The 25,535-nt window shown below is 42.5% G+C and overlaps 1 pseudogene across 1 annotated transcript; it reads right to left on the bottom strand.

The window, feature by feature from the left end:
- On the bottom strand, nt 1-25,135 carry LOC308335379 (aldo-keto reductase family 1 member B1-like; annotated as a pseudogene). The gene is made up of 10 exons: nt 25,003-25,135; nt 23,161-23,328; nt 20,953-21,062; nt 20,212-20,289; nt 19,870-19,992; nt 19,638-19,744; nt 19,287-19,368; nt 602-685; nt 336-418; nt 1-43 (listed from the first exon to the last, which is right to left on the bottom strand). The product of its transcript is annotated as an aldo-keto reductase family 1 member B1-like (transcript).
- Between the last annotated feature and the right edge of the window lie 400 nt (nt 25,136-25,535).

Here is a 25,535-nt window from a genome sequence, read left to right as displayed (position 1 = left end):
TTAGTATTCTGCATTCAGTGGAAAATCTTTGTGGTTTGAGCCCCTGTAGAGAACAGAAGAGGAACTTAGATTAGAGGTCTCTACTGCAACACACCTTTACATGTAAAGTAGTGTATAGGCATATATGGAGACCGATCCGATAGATATGCAGATATGTATTGCATAACCGGGTGGGGCATGGATTCCCAATTTGCATCGTTCCCTAGTAGATTGGTGCCCAATGGGATACATCCACATCCATAAGGCATTTTGTAAATTATACATTGTCACCAATAAACAATATTACATATATTATTTATTGTACATTACATGAGTATGTCCAGTTGTCCACTCACCAGTTCATGGGGAAACCTCTCCAGTTCCTGTTAAAACTCTGAATGGTCTCCATGTCTTCTTCACTCAACTTGAAGTCAAACACCTGAGCGAGAGACAGACAGACAGACAGACAGACAGTCACAGAAGGACAACAGAGTCGGCAGATCTGCAATAAGGAGCTAAGGAATCTCTTGCTATTGTACATTCAATCATGCAATGACTTACTGTACCCCCCCATCCTCCATCAGGGGTTTTTGTTCCACAATGTGATTGCACAGTCAATTACCTGGAAGTTCTCCTTGATTCGATGTGGCGTCACAGATTTGGGAATGGCGATCACGTTCCTCTCGATATGGAACCTGATAAGAACCTAGAGAAACAAAATAATCTAATCTTTTAAAATTGGCTTGAACGCAGACTGCTTGGTGCCTGGACAAACATAACGGAACCCTTCATATATGCAAACGGCGTGAAAGGCCAGATTTGGCTTGTTTGATGAACAAAGTTAGGGACGTTATTAAGCTACACAGCCTCATGGTATTGAGCAACTACTAAGAATTTGTTCTTAATCTTGCCCTGCCTGGTTAAATAAAGATTAAATACAGAAAAATTGAACTACCTCCTGAGAAGAGGTTTAACCCTCTCGTACTGTAGCTACAGAATGCAAGTTTAAAGAGTAAAGTAACACATTCTCAGATGGGTAGGTGCCTGGATCTTGAGATTCCAGCTAGCTATGTAGTTCATATTGAGCATGATACATTTTTAAACCACGTCCCGCATCCCTATTTTGGGCAAGTCATTATAGGACAACATTATTATTATGTTTTCATTTTTTATCTCAAGGTTTTTCTACACTGCAGGTCTACAAGCTAAGAATGCATCACAATGCAAAGTGTTGTGAGCTTGTAGATTGACTACTGTACTTTGACTAGAGCCCACCTATCCGGTTACCATTAGTGTACTGTACGCTTACTGTAATACTAGCTAGAAGAAAATAAATAAGAATTCATTGGTTAAAGGGTGACTTTTGCTAATTTATTACCTGAAACGTTTCGTTCTATTGTAAGGACAGACACTTTAATGTACCTACTGGAGACATCAGAATGCATCTGTAATATGTGAGATCCATCCCTGCACTTCCCCACTGCTCCCAGTAGTTAGGATGAGTTAAGCCCTAACCACACCAAAGGGTCACCATGCAACTCCTTGGGTCCAAACGGTTGCAAGGAGTTAATGCTAAAACTGTCTTGACCCTTTGGTGTGGTTTCCCAGAGGAAAGCAGAATCCATGTTTGAGAGCTCATTTATTACTCTTTTGTTTCTCAAGCCATACATGAGGTCAATGTGATACAAAAATGAGATCTCAGCTATGGCTCCTGTATCTCATCCTTTACTGCTGAGACACATGGCTCAGATGCACCTCTGATGATCTATACAGGAGATCTCAATACTGGCTCAAATGTTGCTCAATTTAGTATCATTGTTGTGTCTCAAACTTAGCTCAGATTGATATAAAAGAGAGCACTCAATATAATCTCATTCAAATCTCATTTCAGACTTTTAGTTTAATCTCAGCTTTGTCTCAGAACGACCTCTGTTGATCTGCAAACGAGATCTCAAATATGCCTCAAATAATGCTCCAATTAGGATTATTTGTTGAATCTCAAACTGTATTGCACTTGGTCTGAAATGTGATTTAAATGTATGATATGAGATGTAGAGATATATCTACATCTAATTTAAATCACATTTCAGACCTTTATACATTTCAGATTGATCTATGAATTTTTTTTTTTTAATTGTCTCATGTTCCTCATGTTTGTGCGTGTTTTTGTTATTCATTGAACAAAGCATATTTAAATAATCAAATGTGAGCCATTTTTATTGCATTAAATCATTGTGCACTGTTATATTGTATAGGAATTAGAGAGTACACCGTGGAGAGAATGGCGCACTTGGAGAACCGTTACAATTAAGAGAGGTCTGTGTGGGTGGAAACTCATATCCCTACATTATTAAGGGGGCGCTGGCCCCTCCTATATACAGGTTTAATGTTTGTTTTTAGTTCAATGTTTCTTTTAAAAACACCATTAACAATGAAGGGACAATGTACGTCATCTTGTCCTTAACACAAATATTAAATGCCATTAACAATAAAGATACATCACCATTACTTCACCTAATCAACATGAGTTAGACTTTAATATATTAGCGCCCCTCACTTCACACAGGTGTGATTTCTTTCAAGATTATATGGGCAATTATATCAAACAAATGGCAATAGGCCAAATTATTGTTTTATTAAGCCATTAAGACCTGAGGACACGATTCTAAAAAGTGTCTTCTAAATCCTAACAGTTTTCTGAAAAACATTTTCTTTATCAGTGGTGCTCAAACTTGTTCATGTCAAGGACGCCAAATAGTATATGTAGGACCCAACCTGGGCACTCAAATTAATAGATGGCACCTAGGGGGTGAGGCTGAGATGCTGGATTTCACTATGCTGGAGGTGTTGTGGGCCTATGAGCAGAACATCGAGTAAGGATGCCCACCTGATAACCCAGAGAATGGCATCAGTCATTAGACTAGACAAGACCATCCCACAGTCTTAGTGTCAAAGTGTCAAGTATGTGTGGCAAAGAAATGACTAAGCGGCCCTCACATATTGGAGTGAGGGATCCTATAATTAGACCGACAACCTACCACTATCCCTAACCTTTAACCTAACCCTAACTGCAAGCACGGGAGCAGCACATGTTCGAGCGCTAGTCCGACCGTTGTTCCCGAATGCTCCGTCGGAATTACGTTATGATCCAACTACAAACACATTTACAATACTGCATATCTTCCTATATTAAAATTGATAGCACAGTACCGGACAGTACTATAGTATAGCACAGTACGAGTAGTACAGTACAGTACGCATACTACAGTATAGTAAAAGTATTACAGCACAGTAGGTCTACACTCTGACAAGTTCTTATTAGCAGACTGCTACTTACTGTATGTTTTCTAATGTACAGTATTGGAACTATTTTTGCTGATCTTGGAGCGCACTTTACAATTTACCCTGGGTGTGCGTGTGTCTATGATGTGCGGGCATCCGCTACTTAAGGGCTGCATAGCGGCCGGACCTCTAGTACTAACCTAAAGGGCGAGTTCGTGCTGAAACAACAGGTCTGGGAGTGCCCATATCCAATCCATATATGGACTTTTTTTCTTCTTTCTTTTAAAATTGACGCTTTCGTATAGGGCGTAAAATGCCCAGGTACAGCCGGGCCTTAATTTCCGGGCCTGTTGAGAACTCTACTTTTCGTTGGCTGCCGTGCGTCTGTGCTAATGACTTTGAATAATAATGTGCTAGAGTTTGAATGGACAGGTATCAGTGAAAAGGGAGACATCAAAGGGGAAGGAAGGGTAAGGAAGGATCAACATATGGAATGTCAGAACAGGTCAGCTCCATATATGGAGTATGGCTGTATGGCTATCCAGGGTTTGATGAGGTCAGTGTCGTGATCTTCATTCATATATGGAGACGGCCATATATGGAACGACAGCGTGTCACGAGGCGTGACAGACTGAAGGCCATATATGGAGTGTGTCACAAAGTGTGACAGACGGACGGACAGACTGACAGGTTTTGCAGGTTTTCATAGTAATCTGTGACCTACAGTCACAATAACGACATCATATTATATCCCACTACAGCACATCTATGGGCATGACAATATGGGCTCTCCATGGGCATAAAAGGTACAAGAACTGACAGATAGGAGATCTTTATGGGCATAAAAAAATATATATATTTTTTTCTTTTCAAGGTCTGTGCATGTAAACACAAACATTGAAGACAAAAGTGAGGACGCAAATTGTGATTGATTGGCCAGAATGAGACTCAGAGGATGTATGATGACATATGATTATAACAGAGCGCCCCTCACTTCACACGTGTGTGATTCCCCCCCCCCCATTTTATATTTCATATTAGATTTTATATTTATATTTTAAGTGAGGACGCAAATTGTGATTGGCCAGAATGAGACTCAGGCTGGATGTATGATGAATAACAGAATGCCCCTCACTTCACACGTGTGTGATTTCTCCCCCCCCCCCCCCCCCCTCCCCATTTTATATTTCAAATTTGATTTTATATTTATATTTTATAAATGATTTTTTTTTTTTCTAGAAATGCTACAAATGTAATCCAGTGAGTCATTTTGTGGATAAAAAAATAAATACAGTTTAGGTCAGATAGTGTTCTACCCTGCATGCTGAAATAACCAATTTCCAAAGCATACCTTTATTTTTATTATATTTTTAACATTTTGGAATAAATTAAAACAGTGAATTAGGCTTAGGACCTGTAGGCATATGCATTTTGATTTAATAATATATAATAAAACTATCTCGCTCGGCAATTGGCCCGCCTCTATGGACCGAATCTCGAACGCCATTGGACAACAAACCGGAAATATCACCCAGAGCGTCTGACTCATGGCTCTGTCTTATGAGCTAATTTAGAACTTCCTGTCTGAGAGCTAGCTAATTTAAGACATCCGGTTGCCTTCAGAATAAGATAAGGTTATTTCATTCGTTAATTAAATAATTATTACATTACATTATTAGTATTATTATTACATTACAGTTATTGTAAAGACACACATTATGTTTCTGTGTAAAAATAAGTAATTAAATAACATAAAAAAGTTATCTAAATGGATAAATGCTATTCACTGGAGTGCATGGACTTTATAAAGTGGACACTGGACAAAAGACGGTTCCGCGAGGCAAATATCTGGACATACCCACGCGTTCGGGAAGATGTCCTCTACCACCCCACAGTCTCCGCTAAGCGGGAGAGGTGTAAAATTCACAGCAGCAGAGCTTCTACTGGGGTCAATGCAAAAAAATGTACCGTTTCCGGACCTAGAATGGACACTGGACAAAGAGGCCTCCGCGAGGCAACTATCTGGACATACCCACGCGTCCGGGGAGATGTCCTCTACCACCCCACAGTCTCCGCTAAGCGGGAGAGGTGTAAAATTCACAGCTGGAGCCCTTCTACTGGGGTCAATGCAAAAAAAATACCGTTTCCGGACCCAGAATGGACACTGGACAAAAGACGGCTCCGCGAGGCAACTATCTGGACATACCCACGCGTCCGGGGAGATGTCCTCTACCACCCCACAGTCTCCGCTAAGCGGGAGAGGTGTAAAATTCACAGCAGCAGAGCTTCTAATGGGGTCAATGCAAAAAAATGTACCGTTTCCGGACCCAGACTGGACACTGGACAAAAGACGGCTCCGCGAGGCAACTATCTGGACATACCCACGCGTCCGGGGAGATGTCCTCTACCACACCCCACTCTCCGCTATGCGGGAGAGGTGTAAAATTCACAGCAGCAGAGCTTCTACTGGGGTCAATGCAAAAATAATTACCGTTTCCGGACCCAGACTGGACACTGGACAAAAGACGGCTCCGCGAGGCAACTATCTGGACATACCCACGCGTCCGGGGAGATGTCCTCTACCACACCCCACTCTCCGCTAAGCGGGAGAGGTGTAAAATTCAGAGCAGCAGACCTTCTATTGGGGTCAACACTCAAAAAAGTGCCGTTTCCAGACCCAGAATGGACACTGGACAAAGAGGCCTCCGCGAGGCAACTATCTGGACATACCCACGCGTCCGTGGAGATGTCCTCTACCACCCCACAGTCTCCGCTAAGCGGGAGAGGTGTAAAATTCACAGCTGGAGCCCTTCTACTGGGGTCAATGCAAAAAAATTACCGTTTCCGGACCCAGAATGGACACTGGACAAAAGACGGCTCCGCGAGGCAACTATCTGGACATACCCACGTGTTCAGGGAGATGTCCTGTACCACACCCCAGTCTCCGCTAAGCGGGAGAGGTGTAAAATTCAGAGCAGCAGACCTTCTATTGGGGTCAACACTCAAAAAAGTGCCGTTTCCAGACCCAGAATGGACACTGGACAAAGAGGCCTCCGCGAGGCAACTATCTGGACATACCCACGCGTCCGTGGAGATGTACTCTACCACCCCACAGTCTCCGCTAAGCGGGAGAGGTGTAAAATTCACAGCTGGAGCCCTTCTACTGGGGTCAATGCAAAAAAATTACCGTTTCCGGACCCAGAATGGACACTGGACAAAAGACGGCTCCGCGAGGCAACTATCTGGACATACCCACGTGTTCAGGGAGATGTCCTCTACCACCCCACAGTCTCCGCTAAGCGGGAGAGGTGTAAAATTCACAGCTGGAGCCCTTCTACTGGGGTCAATGCAAAAAAATTACCGTTTCCGGACCCAGAATGGACACTGGACAAAAGACGGCTCCGCGAGGCAACTATCTGGACATACCCACGCGTCCGGGGAGATGTCCTCTACCACCCCACAGTCTCCGCTAAGCGGGAGAGGTGTAAAATTCACAGCAGCAGAGCTTCTAATGGGGTCAATGCAAAAAAAATTACCGTTTCCGGACCCAGACTGGACACTGGACAAAAGACGGCTCCGCGAGGCAACTATCTGGACATACCCACGCGTCCGGGGAGATGTCCTCTACCACCCCACAGTCTCCGCTAAGCGGGAGAGGTGTAAAATTCACAGCTGGAGCCCTTCTACTGGGGTCAATGCAAAAAAATTACCGTTTCCGGACCCAGAATGGACACTGGACAAAAGACGGCTCCGCGAGGCAACTATCTGGACATACCCACGTGTTCAGGGAGATGTCCTCTACCACCCCACAGTCTCCGCTAAGCGGGAGAGGTGTAAAATTCACAGCTGGAGCCCTTCTACTGGGGTCAATGCAAAAAAATTACCGTTTCCGGACCCAGAATGGACACTGGACAAAAGACGGCTCCGCGAGGCAACTATCTGGACATACCCACGTGTTCAGGGAGATGTCCTGTACCACACCCCAGTCTCCGCTAAGCGGGAGAGGTGTAAAATTCACAGCTGGAGCCCTTCTACTGGGGTCAATGCAAAAAAATTACCGTTTCCGGACCCAGAATGGACACTGGACAAAAGACGGCTCCGCGAGGCAACTATCTGGACATACCCACGTGTTCAGGGAGATGTCCTGTACCACACCCCAGTCTCCGCTAAGCGGGAGAGGTGTAAAATTCACAGCAGCAGAGCTTCTACTGGGGTCAATGCAAAAAAGATGAAGGGCACAAAGACACTCTTGTACAAACACACAATGTAACTGCTCATGTTGCAAGTGCTTGTTCAGTTGATATTGGTAACAGCCTACACATAGAGGATGTGGATGGAATTAGTGAATGTCCAGTTATTGGCGATGCCTTGACCACAGATACGAAACAGAGTAATGATGAAGCTGACAAGATTGCTTTAGAGATTCTACAAATTAACACATCTGCTACACCCATGAAAATGCGTGTGAACAGAAGGTGTGCCAAACAAATAGCAGTGTTCATGTGCAGGAAGACAGCACTAGTGTAGATGAATCACATTTAAATCAAACCAACAGTGTTCATGTGCAGCCTATAAAGCCTGAAAAGAATAGCAGTGTTCATGTGCAGGAAGACAGCACTAGTGTAGATGAATCACATTTAAATCAAACCAACAGTGTTCATGTGCAGCCTATAAAGCCTGAAAAGAATAGCAGTGTTCATGTGCAGGAAGACAGCACTAGTGTAGATGAATCACATTTAAATCAAACCAGCAGTGTTCATGAGCCTATAAAGCCAGTTGTTGTGCACCACGCATTTCATGAGAGCACTGTACATAATCATTCTGTACAGACTCTGAGTCTAGATGCTGTAGAAATAGATCACTCGTATAGCACTGTACATCAGTCTGTACAGACTCTGAGTCTAGATGATGGTACTGTTCAGAGTGTCATGGGACTATCTAGTGCTACATTAGGACCCTTCAAACACAGTGCCATTGAACCTACTACCTTTGGGTAGAAAAATGAAGAACCGATTTGCACATAATGCTTACATTGAGGCAGTGAACAATGCAGACCCAAGGTCTTTAATAGCTGGAAATCGTAGTGGAGTTGGCAAAGACACTTCTTTGTACAGGCAGGTCAAATATGAACAGCGGAAACTAGGATGGAAGGATAACAGTGAGATCAAAGCTTTGATGGACCTTAAAAAAGAATGGGAGGATAAAGACACAGACAGTGTTGTTGTAAAAGGATTCATTCAAGTTATTAAAGTTAGTCCCCTTAAGGTTATATGTTTTAGTGAAGCAGGAGTGAAACTGTGGCACAATGCGACCGCACAATGTGCCGCGTCATGGGATGCCACAGGGGGGATCATTAAGACTAAACTAACAGAGAAAAGGATTTTGTATTATGAAATTATAGTAAGTTCATTTAATTCATCAACTCCTGTTGCATTCATGATCTCTGAAGAACATACTCAATCGGCTATAGAGGAACTACTCACACAATTGAGATGCAAAGAGAAGGAGATATTTGGTACAAACACAACACCGATTCAGATTAATAGTGACAGGTCCATAGTGCTTTTAAAAGCCAGTATGCGTATCTTCAATCAAGATAGCATGAGTATGTACTTGTTACGCTGCTGGAGAATAGTGGTAGGAAAGGCAGATAACAAAGATTTAGATTTCTGTACCATAAGGGCATGTAAAAGTCATTTGATGAAACAGGCAAGTCACATTTGCAAACAACAATACATACACAGAGATAAGAGGTATAATTTGGCTATGTACATCTTCAGCACTTTAGTTAATGCCAAAACACTACAACAAACAAGTACAATAGTACAAGCTGCTTGTATTGTACTTGGTAGTAAAAGGAACTCTAGCGTGGTGCAAGCCAGTATTGACACCATCATGTCTGAGACACAGAAACTAGCGCCACAGAAAGAAATTGTTGATACAAAGCATGATCGACAAGACAGTCCTTATGACACTGTGATTGATCATGACTTCTTTGGTGATTTTGAGGATGTCAGTGAAAGTACATCTCCCTTCAAAAAACATTTTGAAACAGTAAGGACTGAAGCCAATAAAGCAATGAAAACCACCAATGACACAGGTGAAAATACCTACCATGGGGAACTGATTTTAAACAAGCTGTTCAAGATGCTCTCAACTATTCCAATATGGTCAGATCTCCTCTCAGGTGATTTGCAGAGATTCTCTGGAGCCTATGCTGCACAAATAAACCTGTGTAAGAAAAGCACAGCTATTTCTGAGGCCACATTCAAAAACACAAAAGTGTTGTTTTTGTAAACCCAGCACCACCTGTAGAAAATTGGAACAAAAAACGAAAATTGCCTAAACATCTTAGGGGCTCTTATCAACACCGGCCATCCCCACATTCAAAGATGTTCTTACAAAATCAAAGCTCAGCAAGTGTGCCAGACAAAACAAAGCCACAAATCAGAGGCACAGAGACAGGATTTTGCAATAGTATATGCAGGTTTGCAAATAATGAAAATAATTGTTGGCTAAATGCAACTCTACAATCTATACTGCATCTACAAGTAGTACAAGATAAATTGAAACCATTGACACCTACTTCGATGGTTCAGTTGTCATCTATGCCGGGGAATTTAGCAGCTCTCATTCAAGCGTTTTTTCAAAATCCAGGTCACACATTTGATTGCAAAACAATCTGTGGTGTCACTCAACAACTAGTGAATAGCATCCCAGACTTGGCCGTAGGAATGCACAATGACCCATTAGATTTTATACACAAACTAGTAGATTGGTTGAGTATGTGTGGTGTCCACACAGTTGTTCAAGCAAAACATACAGACATCTGTACATTCTGTGCCTGGACAGTTGAAAGCAATTCTTCTATTACTAATATTTTTGCATTACCGCTGCCACAGAAAAGAGAGTCCCTCAATTCTCTTTTCGAACACTCAATCATGGAAGGTGTAAGTCCAGACAAATGTACAACATGTGGTTATGATATGAAGCGACAAATATGTTGGAATGACTCTCCCGATTTCATTACTCTTTCTCTGTCGCGTGTTACTGATCGTGGGGCGGTGAGCCGCAAGCATGTACAACCATCTGGTGTAATCGAAATTCCTATTTGTGACGGCGGTAAAATTAAGTATAAGTTGGCCTCAATCATTTGTCATATAGGCTCTATGGCCACAACTGGACACTTTTGGGCAGACTTGATTTATGACAATGTTGTAATTAAAGCAAATGACACAATGATAGAAATCTTACCAGCAGCAAATGCTGTGCGAATATTGTCAGATTGTCTAGTATTATAATCATGAACCTGAGAGTTGGTCTTAAAATATTATTTGAAAGTTGTAGGAAGCATATTTGGAAGGTAAGTGCATTTATATATGAAAGAACAGGATTGTACAATGTTAATGTCATAGATAGACAGTACATTTAGGTGTCCATTCTGGGTCCGGAAACGGTATTTTTTTTGCATTGACCCCAGTAGAAGGGCTCCAGCTGTGAATTTTACACCTCTCCCGCTTAGCGGAGGCTGGGGTGTGGTACAGGACATCTCCCTGAACACGTGGGTATGTCCAGATAGTTGCCTCGCGGAGCCGTCTTTTGTCCAGTGTCCATTCTGGGTCCGGAAACGGTAATTTTTTTGCATTGACCCCAGTAGAAGGGCTCCAGCTGTGAATTTTACACCTCTCCCGCTTAGCGGAGACTGGGGTGTGGTACAGGACATCTCCCTGAACACGTGGGTATGTCCAGATAGTTGCCTCGCGGAGCCGTCTTTTGTCCAGTGTCCATTCTGGGTCCGGAAACGGTAATTTTTTTGCATTGACCCCAGTAGAAGGGCTCCAGCTGTGAATTTTACACCTCTCCCGCTTAGCGGAGACTGGGGTGTGGTACAGGACATCTCCCTGAACACGTGGGTATGTCCAGATAGTTGCCTCGCGGAGCCGTCTTTTGTCCAGTGTCCATTCTGGGTCCGGAAACGGTAATATTTTTGCATTGACCCCAGTAGAAGGGCTCCAGCTGTGAATTTTACACCTCTCCTGCTTAGCGGAGACTGGGGTGTGGTACAGGACATCTCCCTGAACACGTGGGTATGTCCAGATAGTTGCCTCGCGGAGCCGTCTTTTGTCCAGTGTCCATTCTGGGTCCGGAAACGGTAATATTTTTGCATTGACCCCAGTAGAAGGGCTCCAGCTGTGAATTTTACACCTCTCCTGCTTAGCGGAGACTGGGGTGTGGTACAGGACATCTCCCTGAACACGTGGGTATGTCCAGATAGTTGCCTCGCGGAGCCGTCTTTTGTCCAGTGTCCAGTCTGGGTCCGGAAACGGTATTTTTTTTGCATTGACCCCAGTAGAAGCCCTGCTGCTGTGAATTTTACACCTCTCCCGCTTAGCGGAGACTGGGGTGTGGTACAGGACATCTCCCTGAACACGTGGGTATGTCCAGATAGTTGCCTCGCGGAGCCGTCTTTTGTCCAGTGTCCATTCTGGGTCCGGAAACGGTACATTTTTTTGCATTGACCCCAGTAGAAGGGCTCCAGCTGTGAATTTTACACCTCTCCTGCTTAGCGGAGACTGGGGTGTGGTACAGGACATCTCCCTGAACACGTGGGTATGTCCAGATAGTTGCCTCGCGGAGCCGTCTTTTGTCCAGTGTCCAGTCTGGGTCCGGAAACGGTACATTTTTTTGCATTGACCACAGTAGAAGCCCTGCTGCTGTGAATTTTACACCTCTCCCGCTTAGCGGAGACTGGGGTGTGGTACAGGACATCTCCCTGAACACGTGGGTATGTCCAGATAGTTGCCTCGCGGAGCCGTCTTTTGTCCAGTGTCCATTCTGGGTCCGGAAACGGTACATTTTTTTGCATTGACCCCAGTAGAAGGGCTCCAGCTGTGAATTTTACACCTCTCCTGCTTAGCGGAGACTGGGGTGTGGTACAGGACATCTCCCTGAACACGTGGGTATGTCCAGATAGTTGCCTCGCGGAGCCGTCTTTTGTCCAGTGTCCAGTCTGGGTCCGGAAACGGTACATTTTTTTGCATTGACCACAGTAGAAGCCCTGCTGCTGTGAATTTTACACCTCTCCCGCTTAGCGGAGACTGGGGTGTGGTACAGGACATCTCCCTGAACACGTGGGTATGTCCAGATAGTTGCCTCGCGGAGCCGTCTTTTGTCCAGTGTCCATTCTGGGTCCGGAAACGGTACATTTTTTTGCATTGACCACAGTAGAAGCTCTGCTGCTGTGAATTTTACACCTCTCCCGCTTAGCGGAGACTGGGGTGTGGTACAGGACATCTCCCTGAACACGTGGGTATGTCCAGATAGTTGCCTCGCGGAGCCGTCTTTTGTCCAGTGTCCATTCTGGGTCCGGAAACGGTACATTTTTTTGCATTAACCACAGTAGAAGCTCTGCTGCTGTGAATTTTACACCTCTCCCGCTTAGCGGAGACTGGGGTGTGGTACAGGACATCTCCCTGAACACGTGGGTATGTCCAGATAGTTGCCTCGCGGAGCCGTCTTTTGTCCAGTGTCCATTCTGGGTCCGGAAACGGTACATTTTTTTGCATTGACCACAGTAGAAGCTCTGCTGCTGTGAATTTTACACCTCTCCCGCTTAGCGGAGACTGTGGGGTGGTAGAGGACATCTCCCCGGACGCGTGGGTATGTCCAGATAGTTGCCTCGCGGAGCCGTCTTTTGTCCAGTGTCCATTCTGGGTCCGGAAACGGTAATTTTTTTGCATTGACCCCAGTAGAAGGGCTCCAGCTGTGAATTTTACACCTCTCCCGCTTAGCGGAGACTGTGGGGTGGTAGAGGACATCTCCCCGGACGCGTGGGTATGTCCAGATAGTTGCCTCGCGGAGCCGTCTTTTGTCCAGTGTCCATTCTGGGTCCGGAAACGGTACATTTTTTTGCATTGACCCCAGTAGAAGCTCTGCTGCTGTGAATTTTACACCTCTCCCGCTTAGCGGAGAGTGGGGTGTGGTAGAGGACATCTCCCCGGACGCGTGGGTATGTCCAGATAGTTGCCTCGCGGAGCCGTCTTTTGTCCAGTGTCCACTTTATGAAGTCCATGCACTCCAGTGAATAGCATTTATCCATTTAGATAACTTTATTATTATTATTATTATTATTTAATTACTTGTTTTTACACAGAAACATAATGTGTGTCTTATAGCATCATTTAAATGCTTAATTTGTAGTTTTAATGTGCAAATTAAACTTTTTTTCAATACTCTAGAGGTACTCTTATTTTGAAGAGATCGTCCACCGGAAGCCTTAAATTAGCTCACTAGATTAGCTCACTAGACAGTGCCCTGACTCATGGTCTGACGTCACCAACGAACAGCATTTGAATTTGAAAGTCACAGACTCACAACTCACAACAAGGAACTAAGGATTAGGAAGGACGGCATGCAGGAGAAGATTGCAGAACAACAACACAAGTTAACGTCCGAACTAAATGGATTAAACCCCTTCAGGCTGTAGCGAAAAGGTATTTTACAGAACGAGAACTATATAAAAACCCACATTAAGGAAAATATGTTAACAACCGCGAGGTGCATCATTATTAATTTATAGCCCAAAATTTAGCAGCTGCAGCACTGTTAGCAATATGCTAACGTTAGCATTTAGCTAACATTATATGGGGGACATCTCGTCCTATTTGAACAGGTTTGTCCTACACTAAATACTGTAAATAGTCATACACTGCACTAGTGTTGTTGGTGAAGTTATTATTTTAATTTGAGATCGTTTTTGGTGAGTCTGTCTGTGTTCATTTGAGGGGTTTTGTGGTCAAGTTTAATCTGGTGGTTATTTCTGTTGCAATGAAGGTAGACTTCGTTTTCGGCTTTAAATCATTCTTTATTTTAGGATTATGTGTTTAGAACGATTTTTGAGGAACAGTATTTTTTATTGGAAAAACCTTGTGCATATTTCTATGGTAATTTAATGCACTTTAAGCATTTAGATTAAACACGTTTTAATTAGCACAGCAAAAAATATGAAACTCAGTAATGCACTAGCCCAGTAATATGCTGGTTTATTAATTACATTAGTGGTTTTCAACCCTTTTCAAATGAAGGACCATTCTTTATTCAGCAGATTACATGTAGCCTCTCAGTCCTAACACTTTAAGATTGTGTCCACAATTACATGCTGTATTGATGTGGTGATCAAAATAACAATTATTCTACAATCTGTAGACTGTAATTGTGTAGTCTTGTAAATGAAGTAATGCAGATGTTTAACAATATATTAACTTAGTTAAAGATCTATTTACCCTCCTAATGCTACCAACATCAATACATCATGGAAAACCTGTATTGAACAAAATATTCTTAGATTTTGGGTCTGTGAGGTTAATCTCATCAAATGGTGGTCTGTGGCTCAAGCTGCTCAAATGCAGAATTAATAATGGTCCTTGATATGAAAATGAGCTTAAACAATACCAAAATAAGCTTACATAGTGAGCTTGTAGATTTGCAAATGTTTTGCTTAAATTTCCAGAATAGGCACGCTGAGGCTATATGGTTCATTGGTATAGAAGAATCTTCTATCATTTATCTTGTTTATTAAATTAATATTTGTGGCACAATACCACTGACAATTTAAACAGTAATAATATGCTTACAGCAGGCAATATTGTTATATTTTAAATGACCTTGCAGTTGATTAATTTTTTAAGCATTTGGTTGTACTGCAGAAACCATGGTGTGTCACTACACTTGTAGATATGCTATTTTCACACGCATCAAATATTTTTGAAAATTAGCTCAGACCTTTTGTCATTCAGATATAATATTTCTGAGAGGCTAGGTCCTGTGCAGTAATATAACCATGGAAGGTTATATTGTGGTGGAATGGTGTGCCCGCACACCATTCCACCATTTATCATTGGTAAAGGTCCAGGATTACTTTATTGAAACAACTTTCGTTTGTGTTTGTTCAATAAAGTAATCCTTTACCAATAGAATGGTGTGTGTGTGTGTGTGTGGGCCCTACCTCCCTCCTTCCATGATTACCTTATTGGCCCTGCACCCACTGTCGAGGTGCGTGTAAATGGGTATGCTCAGTAATAACACGCTAGGCTAAGCCTTTTTTCTGTAATTTCTCCCTCTCTCTGTAACTTGGTTATTTATGTCTGCAGCCTTCTGTTCCACCTATACGTCCAGGCTGTCTTTTGGGCACATCAGCTTTACATTCCACAACAGGCTTGTTGACCATGTTCCTGTAGAGGTCAGTATTGAAATGTTCCATATTTTGTACTGACTTTTTGTTATATACATATATATATATATATATATATATATATATTCAGTGTAGCTTTAGTTCTTTATTTGGTCAGTTTTGAAGATTTATTTTTGTTCTACAGGGGCTTGTCGACATTGGTTGGGAATCTGAAGCCAGGTCACAAGTGCAGCCATGCAGGAGCTCTATCCAGGTATGGATCACACTAAAGAATATTGTCTACAATACTGCATTTTGTCTTTGTCTTTCACAACAAGGAAGTTAAGTTTTGTCTGTTTTCATGGTCAATTTGCAGTTTGTGAAATGTTTATGCTGCATCTCTATTCACAGGCCTCCTCTTCAGGCCTGAAGAATGTGATGGTCTTCTCAGTGGCGTTCCCAGATTGTAAAAGAAAGTTGCAGACTCCACCAAACTGGAAGCCACTCAAAGTAAGTTTTTCTTCACACATTTGGCTTTGTAAAGTATATTCAGATCATTTATATTGTAACCAATGCATTTGTTGGGAAATCTTTGCAGTTGTATTTTATGGTGTTAATTTCCTGTATGCCACTTGGGACCCAACAGTGGTAATGGGCTGACATAATAGTGTGCCTTTGATCAGCCTCTACCATTGGTTAACTCAAATAGGCCCCCTGCCTACTTATAGCCAATATGATGGTCTGATACTGAAATGCCCACTCCACTTCACCATTTCACCTTTTGCACTTTTTAAATAAAGACAATGTTTTTGGCATCCAAAAAGCCTCATTCATCCTACAATGTGCAAGCCCCCTTTTGCTTATGGATATATGATCGTTGCTGTTGGGAAGAATAAACCACCTAACAGAAACTGTTTTTCTTTTGCATAAATCAGTACTGTTGGACCAATATTGAACCAATGGTAAAAAGTGCTTCGGACAAACCTCTTAATTCCATTGGACCCTCAAACTGTCTGCTAAAATGGCCAACTCTCCCCTCTAATGCAAGTCATTGACATTATGTAAAGTCACAAAACCAACTTTCATATGGCATTATTGTTTTGTTTTCAAAATATAAGGTTTTCTTCATTTCCTGAAAATAGAAAAAAAATATATATGAACATTTTGGAGTTAGGTGGTTTCTCCCCGACAGCAGATATGAGTAAATATGTCTCTTATACTGTACCTTATGCGGTTGGTAGTAAAGAAATGCAACACAGATGTTGCAGTTTGGGACAGTCTCTCTCTGAGCCAGGTTGGCCCTGTTTGTGGCTATGCTGGGCACAGAGTCAAGTAGGCTTTTATCTAACATCACTCTGGTTCACTGTTTTTTTTTGGTTTGTTTGTTTTCGATTGAGTGAAAGATGGAACAACATCACTGGTGGGGAAACATGTTGACTGTTCTTGTATAGCTAATTTCATCTTATCTGTCTGCAGGATGTCTTCTTACGGTGTGCCACCCATGATGGGTGGATGAAGGTGTCACAGAGACGGCTTATGGCACCTGAAGAAGTTCAAGGTCAGCCCCCGTATACTGAGGTCCTTCTACAACTGCACCATCGAGAGCATCCTGACGGGTGGAATCATCGTGTGCTATGGGAGCTGCACTGCACTTCAGCAGAAGGCACTACAGAGAGTGGTGAGAACAGCCCAGCGCATAGTTGGAGGTGAGCTTCCCTCCCTCCAGGGAATATACGAGAGACGTTGTGTGGCCAAGGCTGAAGGGATTGTCGGGGATGTCCACCATCCCAGTCACAGCCTGTTTGAGCCATCACAGTGGCCCCCATGCAACCGGTTTCTTAGCCTTGCTAGCCACAAAGACTATGGAGCACCTTCTTTTTTTTTCACCATTGGACTTATGAATACACATTGAACACTACATGGCCCGGACTATATGGCCAAATGTCTGTGGCTAATATACCGTAATGGCATTTTGCACTTGAGCTCTGCACTTTCGGTAGTTTTAGCGATTATAGCTATTTAAGCAACTTCGTTTTTAACATAGATTACTCTTGACACTAGACTGTAGCTCTTGTGTTGGCTTTAGCGCACAATGAATTGAACGTGCCTTTTACTTGTAATTGGTATTGTTGACAAAATTGAACATTCAGACCATCAAGACGTCTACATGTTAAACAAGTGCCGCAGCGTCGGGTCTGCCTACGCCCCCAGCCAGTGTAAAATACCCGGTAACCTGAGACATCTCGTGGCTTATTGCTTAATTTTAAAGTGCCTCTGCTAAAAGGAGAATTCCATGCTAGAAGGCTTTCTTACCTTATTTGTTACGTCCCCACCAAAGAGGTTCAGGACAGGTATTATGTTGTGCAAAAGTGCATGATTGGCCATTTCCCCTAATATAAGCCCTCAATGGGGGTAGGGTTTTTGTGCTAATTTGCTTATTTCCATCGAAATGAGTAGTAAAGTGTGCCACTCGGGATACTATTTACATTATGAAGAGAGGACATATACAAAAAATATGGATTTTTGAGCGATGGAAATAAGCGACACCCCATAGCCCCATTCAATTCAATGCAATTAATTGAGGGCTTATGGTAGGGGAAATGCGCTTTTGCACAAAATAAAACCTGGACCCCGTTACATAAAGGTAAGAAAGCCTTGTAGCATGGAATTCTCCTTGTTGTTAGTCATAGTTGTCTTACTAGTTGTTACTTGATATGTTGTTACTCGGGTCCCTTTTTATATTTGTATTTCATTTTGAGTTAAGACACTACTGTTAAAGCACTGTATGCACTACTGGCACTTAAAGATAAATAAAGGCAAGTTATATTGAAGGAAATTATTGTATTGTTTTATATCACAATATTTGCATATTTACATTATCTCCTTTACAGCTCTAGTATGGCTCGATTATGAGACTCATGTGAGACTTAAAGTAGCCAATAAAGATATCTCACCTACCTCTCATTTATCTCTCACTATAATCTCATTTCAAGCTATGCTTAGCATCCTGAGCAATAAACGAGACTTAAGTGATCATGAAATGAGATCTCTCCTAGTTCTCATTTATCTCTCACTGCAATCTCAAACAAAGCTACATGAGACACTAAACAGCATTAAAGTAGACTATATCGATAGCTCAATTTTGTCGCCTAAGGCATTTTAGGCGACATAATTGAGACTTTGGTGATCATCAAATGAACCACGTATGAACCACAAATGAGACACTCCCTTATGTCTCGGGAGCAATATATCAGCTTTAAAAGAGCAACAAGATTTTCCTCTGGGTTGGGCCATTGATTTCCATACGTTGAATCACTGGTCAATGTGGGTCAATGTGCAACAAGACATATCACACCACTAAAACCGTCTTTAAAAGCAGAGGACATAATTTTGTACAAATGTACAATTGTGCATTGTCTCATAAAGGGCAGCTACACTGCAGAATCTTATGTGAAGTATAACTTAAACAAAAGACAACGATCCCTCTGTGCTCAAATACGGTCTGGAACATTGCCATTAGCACTGGAGACTGGCAGGTTTAATGCCACTCCAGAGGAAGAGATACTGCTTGTTATATGAAAATGAGATCCACTTTCTGTTTTACTGCTCTAAATATGATGACATAAAGAGAAGTATTTGTTAACAAGATTTTTTTCTACTGTATTTGTAGGGATTTCCTTGAGTTAGAGGACTTAAAAAATGGAGATATGTTTTGGTAAATTAGTTTTTGTTGTGGCTGAATTCATGTCAAGCTTTGGAGAGAAGACTGTATAATTGTACAAACGCACCCAAAACAGCTAAAGGGGTCGAAATTATGACGATTATGTTAAAACTTAGCAACGGTTTGCTCTACTACCTGTGCTGGGGTTTTGTTGTACTTCTCAGTGATGGCCTTGATCTTGGGTTCCTCAAGCAGAGTAGGTTCATCGCGTTGAGCCCTTTTGGAAATGTCATAGATGTACAATACATGACACAGCATAGCTTAGCAGATCAGGCTGTACCCCTTTTGGTGTTTTAAACATGTTATAATTTAGCTATTGAAAAATGTCAGATCTACAAGCTGATAGCGCGCCACTCTATATGAGCTTGTAGGTCTGCTCTTTTTGAAAAATCGTGAAAATATTTATTTCAGAGAACTGGAGGATTTAGAATATTATTTTTTTTAATTCTGAGGTCAGGCCTGAATGGGTTATTCGCCATCTCTCACCAAGGTCTGTTAGGGGACCCCAGGGGGCTGTAGGCTGTGACTGAGATATCCTGTGAGTGGCAGTAGTTGATCAACTTGTCCTGTGTCAGATACGGGTGGCACTCAATCTAGAGGGACACACACACTCAATTTTATCAACGTCACGTGGCATGATCTTTCATCCTTGACCGAACGAGTCAAAATGACTTCTATTTTGGCCTGTTATAAAGGGTGTTGATGACTTGATGTGCACCTGGTTCATGGCCGGCTTGTACTTGAGGTCTGGCTTGTTTAGAATGGCTTCAGTCTGTGCCTTGTTGAAGTTGGAGATACCGATGGCTCTGACCAAGCCAGCATCCACCAGCTGCTCCATTGCCTGGACAAATGGAATGCTGGAATTATTATTTTCATCTTCAGTTAAAATGTAGTGGAGTGGTATCTTTCTCATTCCCATCGTGCAGTGATGCTTCCACATGCGTGAAGGCAATGCACTCATTCACTTGCTCCCTCACTAATACCATTGCTTCCCCACACTTCCTCCCAAACTCACTCATTCGCTCACTCCTTAGTTGCCTTCATAGTCTTTACTGTTTACCTCCCAGGTGTCCAATAAGTTGCTGCCATCAGGAATGACCTTGCCGTCCTCATCAAGAGGAAATAGGGAGTCTCCTGGCTGCACATGTAGAAATAATAAACACAAACAGGAGGTCAGAGCAAGAGATTAACCCAGGATGTTGAGAAAATAAAATCTAATAAAAACTAAATTGCATTTTTCCCGATTGGCCTAAGATATATGCCAGGGACATTAAAATGACTCACAGGACTCACTCCTAGGCCACCACACTACATGCCCTCATTTTGAAAACGAGGGCACTGATGAAAGTACAGATTAATATATTCTAATTGTATGTAGTGTAAGTGGTGAGGTTCTCAAATAAGCCCCTCTAGTGTTTCTCACCTCACCGGCACAACAACTGAACATCTTTCCTTTGGACATAACTAATTGAATATGTATGTGTATATCTTGTGCCATGGAATCGTTTTTTCAGTTTTTGTTGTAACTTTGCTTGGATAAGTGCTCGTCGTAGTAGTAGTAGTAGTGGTGGTGGTGGTGGTGGTGGTGATGTTGATGTTGCCATTTTGTGTAGCTTTATCTGATCCACAGACATCCACTTCTCAATGTCATAAAAACCCACAGATTTCTGCTAGACCTTGCATCTGTGCTAGCATTTTGATATAAGAGCAGATGTTCTGGGATACCTTGCATGGCCACATGGTGTCACTGTTGAAAAGAAATACCTGACCTTTTTCATTTTTTGATTCCTACTGTCTGTACCTGGAAGCCCATAGGAAAATGGACCAAATAGAGGTCCAGGTAGTCCAGTTGGAGAGCCTTCATAGTCTTCTCACACACACCCCTCACCAGGGAAGGAATGTGCACCATAACTATAAGAGAAAACATTAGTTTATATAGTTTCAAAGTTGCATAAGGAGGGAGGACATGTTGCATGCTTTCCTCGCAGTCAAAGCTTGTCACTCCACGGGAGATAATTTGACATCTTGTCTCCTGACTCTTTATAAACAATATGGCTTATGGCTCTATGCAATCAGATCAGCTGCAAAGCAATTCTCCCTTAGTGGAATATACAAATCATGGAACTTGGAAAGAATAAATATGGTTTAGGTATCCTTTAAGGTAGTATAAAACGCATGCTTTGTAACTAAAGGCAGTGGAGAAAAAAACTGCCAGGCTAAATGTTTTAGCCTGGATTTAGTCCGAATTAGAGTAAGCCTCAAATTCTCTGGATTGTTGGTATAATCACAGACTCACAGTATATATGTAATACAGTACTAGTAGTAGTGAAATGAGATCAAACCTGGCAGTGTAACAATAATACAGTGCAATAGTTATTAATAGTCAACTATTATTAATAGTTAACTATTAATGAGGTAGACCTTTATTGTTTCCGTTTCACCCAGCTGATGGTGTCATAGTGAGTTCAATGTTTAATGCAATCAGATAGTTTGTTTGGTTGTAAGGGCTGTCAAGGCCAGAAAGTAACTCTTTTCCACTCAGTAGGCGTTCCCGCATAACTTCCGGGTATGATGATGCCACGTGCATACCCTCTTTCTCAGGGACACTTTGACACAAACTTGGCGGGCCTGGGTGAGAACCCTTCTGGCACCATGACTTTATGTTTAACCCATGTTGAAGCTTCACTTTGCATATTTGAATGAACAGAATTTAATGCATGTGGAAACGTTGCTAATTATGATAAGTTACTGTGACTTTCTATGGCAAAGTATTAGCGGATAGCCCTAACACTATATTGGTATATGATTTTGTCATTGTCATTCAATTCTATAGCTTATTATCTCGTTTGTTCCACCGAAGGTCACAGTTAACTATGGAATCGTGCATGTCCTGTCAGTGTGTTGGTCGGGCATGTGACATCACATGACATCATCAGGCATGGCACACGTGACATCATCAGGGATGGAGATCCTTGATGTCATCAATATTGGCCAGCAATATTAAGCCCTTATATGGAGATTCCTGATGTCACCAATATTGGCCGGCAACTCTACATCTGACCTCCAAACGGAGCTGACCTGTTCTGACATCCATATATATGTTGATCCCATCCATCCTACGGGGCGACCGTACCTGTTACCCTTTGTTTTGGTCCCACCCCGTTTGTGTTTAGTCTCGCCAGTCGCTACGAGTTGGAATAAAAAAAATCACACCCGTGTGAAGTGAGTGGTACAACTCCGTGTGGGGGTCCCCGGAAGTTCAAGACCCACAGGACCATGGCCAGGATGCCGGCCCGGTTCCGGCAAGCCACCCCACATCCGAAACGGTAGAGAAATGACAGAGTTACCATGTGGGGGGTCACTGGGGAGTCCCCGGAACATCCAGACCCCCAGGAACGTGCCCAGGGGGCCGGACCGATTCCGGTGAGTTAATTACCATGTCAAATTACGCGGAGCACTTGGACACATCAAGCGGAGCACCAAAGCTCCGCGACACACAGGTTGGGAAACACTGCTCTACTGCACTGTATTGTATTGTCACTGTAGATCAACACAGATCGAAACGTTGTCAGCATTTAAATAAAGAACGTCTTACCTTTACCTGTGGTGTGCGGGCTCCATCCTATCTACATGAAGTTTCTTTTAGCCCAGCACCCAGCCTGTCGATGTGCGTATTCTACGTCTGCGCTACTGTACTGTACTGGCCCACCCGAAATCATCATATATACAGTTAGTGTGTGTGTGTGTTTGTGCGCGTGTTAGGTTGCACACAGGTGGTGAAAAACAACCATGCTATTTTCGTGCTCATACCCAGCCAGCCAGCAATCCAGCCACACACATAGCTCCATAAGGGAGTGGTTGCACCACTCAAAAATATGGATATACCAAACAAACTATTCCAAGACCTACTTGAAGAAACGTGTCGGATTCATCCGTGCACATCTTTGGTGCACTCCCACATGAACATGTACTTGTACATACTGCGATTACTGCGTTCTGCACAACTCACCTTACTTACAATGAACAGCTCCTCTCGTTTGACCAGGCCTTGGTCCATCATGGCGTGGATTCCAGCACCCACTTCCCCTTCATTCTCATAGACGTATGCACAATCTATGTGCCTATAGCCAGCAGAGATGGCCTCCGTGACGGCCTTTTGGACATTTCCCGGCTCTGCCTGGAATCATCAGAATACAAGATTTCTATCAGCTTGTGCGTAGATCGTACCAGTGTTAATTTAGTCGATTAAAACTGTGTGTGTGCGTGTGTGTGTGTGTGTGTGTGTGTGTGTGTGTGTGTGTGTTCAACCAAATGTAAAATAAGCCATTATGACTCAAGGCCCACCAAAATCAGATTTAGTCAAATAAAATCTTATATTATTTAGTCGACTAAAATTAGACTAAAACTACAACTTTTCGGATGACTAAAATGTGACTAAAACTAGGCTAAATGAAATTTTATTCAAAAGGCACTAGATCGTACAGGGTAAAACACTGTTTAACTGTGAGGATTTGACTGAGTAGCAGTAGCGTATTTGTCGTCTCTAAGTCTGCGGTTCTTTGATTTGTGTAATCTTGTTTTATTTTGTGAGGCAGTGGTGGCCACTATCAATCATCATATCCAGTGTTTGGCAGTTATCAGTTTGAAATTATATTTTTTGTTCTGAATGTGTGCAAATGTTATTGTAGGAGCCAAAATATACATTTTGTTTGTTGTTTATTCTATTTGTTTATTTCCCACGCTTGGGTTTTCGATGTGCCACAGCCCTCACCTGATTGATGAGCTCCTGCTGTGTGTCTGCTAATCATTTTACTTATGTCAGCTGTGTGTCTGGGCAGTGGCATTCAGTGAGAGAATGGGCGTGAGCTCTAGGCTCAATATTTTCTGTTGACCGTTTAATCGTTTATCCTTTGATCGTTTATACCAACAGAGTACGTTTTCATTTATCAACATTTTGTTTATTTGTCAATAAATCACCTTAACTACAATAAGAACCTTTCTGGATTTGATTGAAAGAAACGCGTCATACAGTTTCAATTCAATTCAATTCAATTTTATTATAGTGTCAAATCACAACAAGTTGTCTCAAGACACTTTACAACCAACAAAGATCCACCCAGATCCACCCAGTTCCTGCCGACAGCTCAGCCTCATAGCACTATACTTCTAATTTGAATTGATGGGAAGAAGTAGTCGCTACAACAGTTATACTATACTGACAATCGCTACATCTTGGGGGGGGGGGAAAGGAAAATTAAATAGGTCCCCTTGTTTCAGAGTGGTAGATGGTGTTGCAGTCAAGGGAGACGTCACTCACTTTAGATTGCATATCAGACAATAAGTTGGAGAGAGTATGCTATGGCTCTCAGATTTTTTCTCAAAAGGTCAATCTAAACAGTATTTCTAGCCAGAGTAACCACATTCAACTGCCGTGGAAATTTGGGAGGGGGGGCACCCGGATCCTCTCTTCTAGGTCACAGATTTACATCTTCGGTATTTACACAATGGAAATAAGTTCACTGACTTTTTGGGGTCATCCTTTTGACTACTGTGTGCAATCTGCATTCTAATGTTTTTTTGTTTTTTCTGGTCAATTAAAACTAAATGCCCATATTACAGCTAGAAAACAAAAGTCTCCTTTGGCTTTTATGAATTTCTACAAGTGCATGACCACGGCTTAGTGTTAAAGACCATACTTTAAATATGAAGCAGCGTATGTCTGCAGTAACCTATTGACATACAGTATAGTATGTACAATAAACCAACAGGCACCATTGAAACCTGAGGCTCCAAGCTTGAACAGACAAAGTCTGAATGAATACACGTAAAATGACTGAATGTCTTGCCTTACCCTCCACGTTCCTAGGCCCACCACAGGCATCTTTGCTCCGGTGTTGAGTGTGACAGACGGTATCATGATGTCGGTTTGATTTGCTGCTGTAGAACTACCAGTATAATCTACCAGCCTCTCATGGACACCTCTGCGAGTCTGTGTGTAAAAGCTGGGATTTAAAGGCGCCTGAACAGCAGAGAGAGAGAGAGAGAGGGGGGTGGATTGCAACCCACTTATATAGTCATTCTATTGGTAAACAGAAGAGTGGGACGGGTCTATGTGCGATTTCAGGCTTCTGCCCTAGAGCCTCCCTGTAGGAACATGACTCAGCACTTTTTAGAAAACTCACATTTTGTACTCAAGTAAAGTACAAATACCTCAAAACTGTACTTAAGTACAGTATAAGTATATGTGGGCTAGAGTAAGGGCCGATTCATACTCCTATTTTAGAGCCGAATAAAAGTCGGTTCGGCGCTGTAGAGCCTACAATTTGACGTCATTTGAGGTTCGGGGGGGCGGGTACCGTCCTAAAGTCGGCTCTTCGGTGCTAC

Source organism: Protomyctophum bolini (assembly GCF_963924005.1).
Source record: "Protomyctophum bolini genome assembly, chromosome: 20".
Taxonomy (NCBI): Eukaryota; Metazoa; Chordata; class Actinopteri; order Myctophiformes; family Myctophidae; genus Protomyctophum; species Protomyctophum bolini.
The sequence above is the reverse complement of the archived record's forward strand: the minus strand, read 5'-3'. Positions and strand labels throughout refer to the sequence as shown.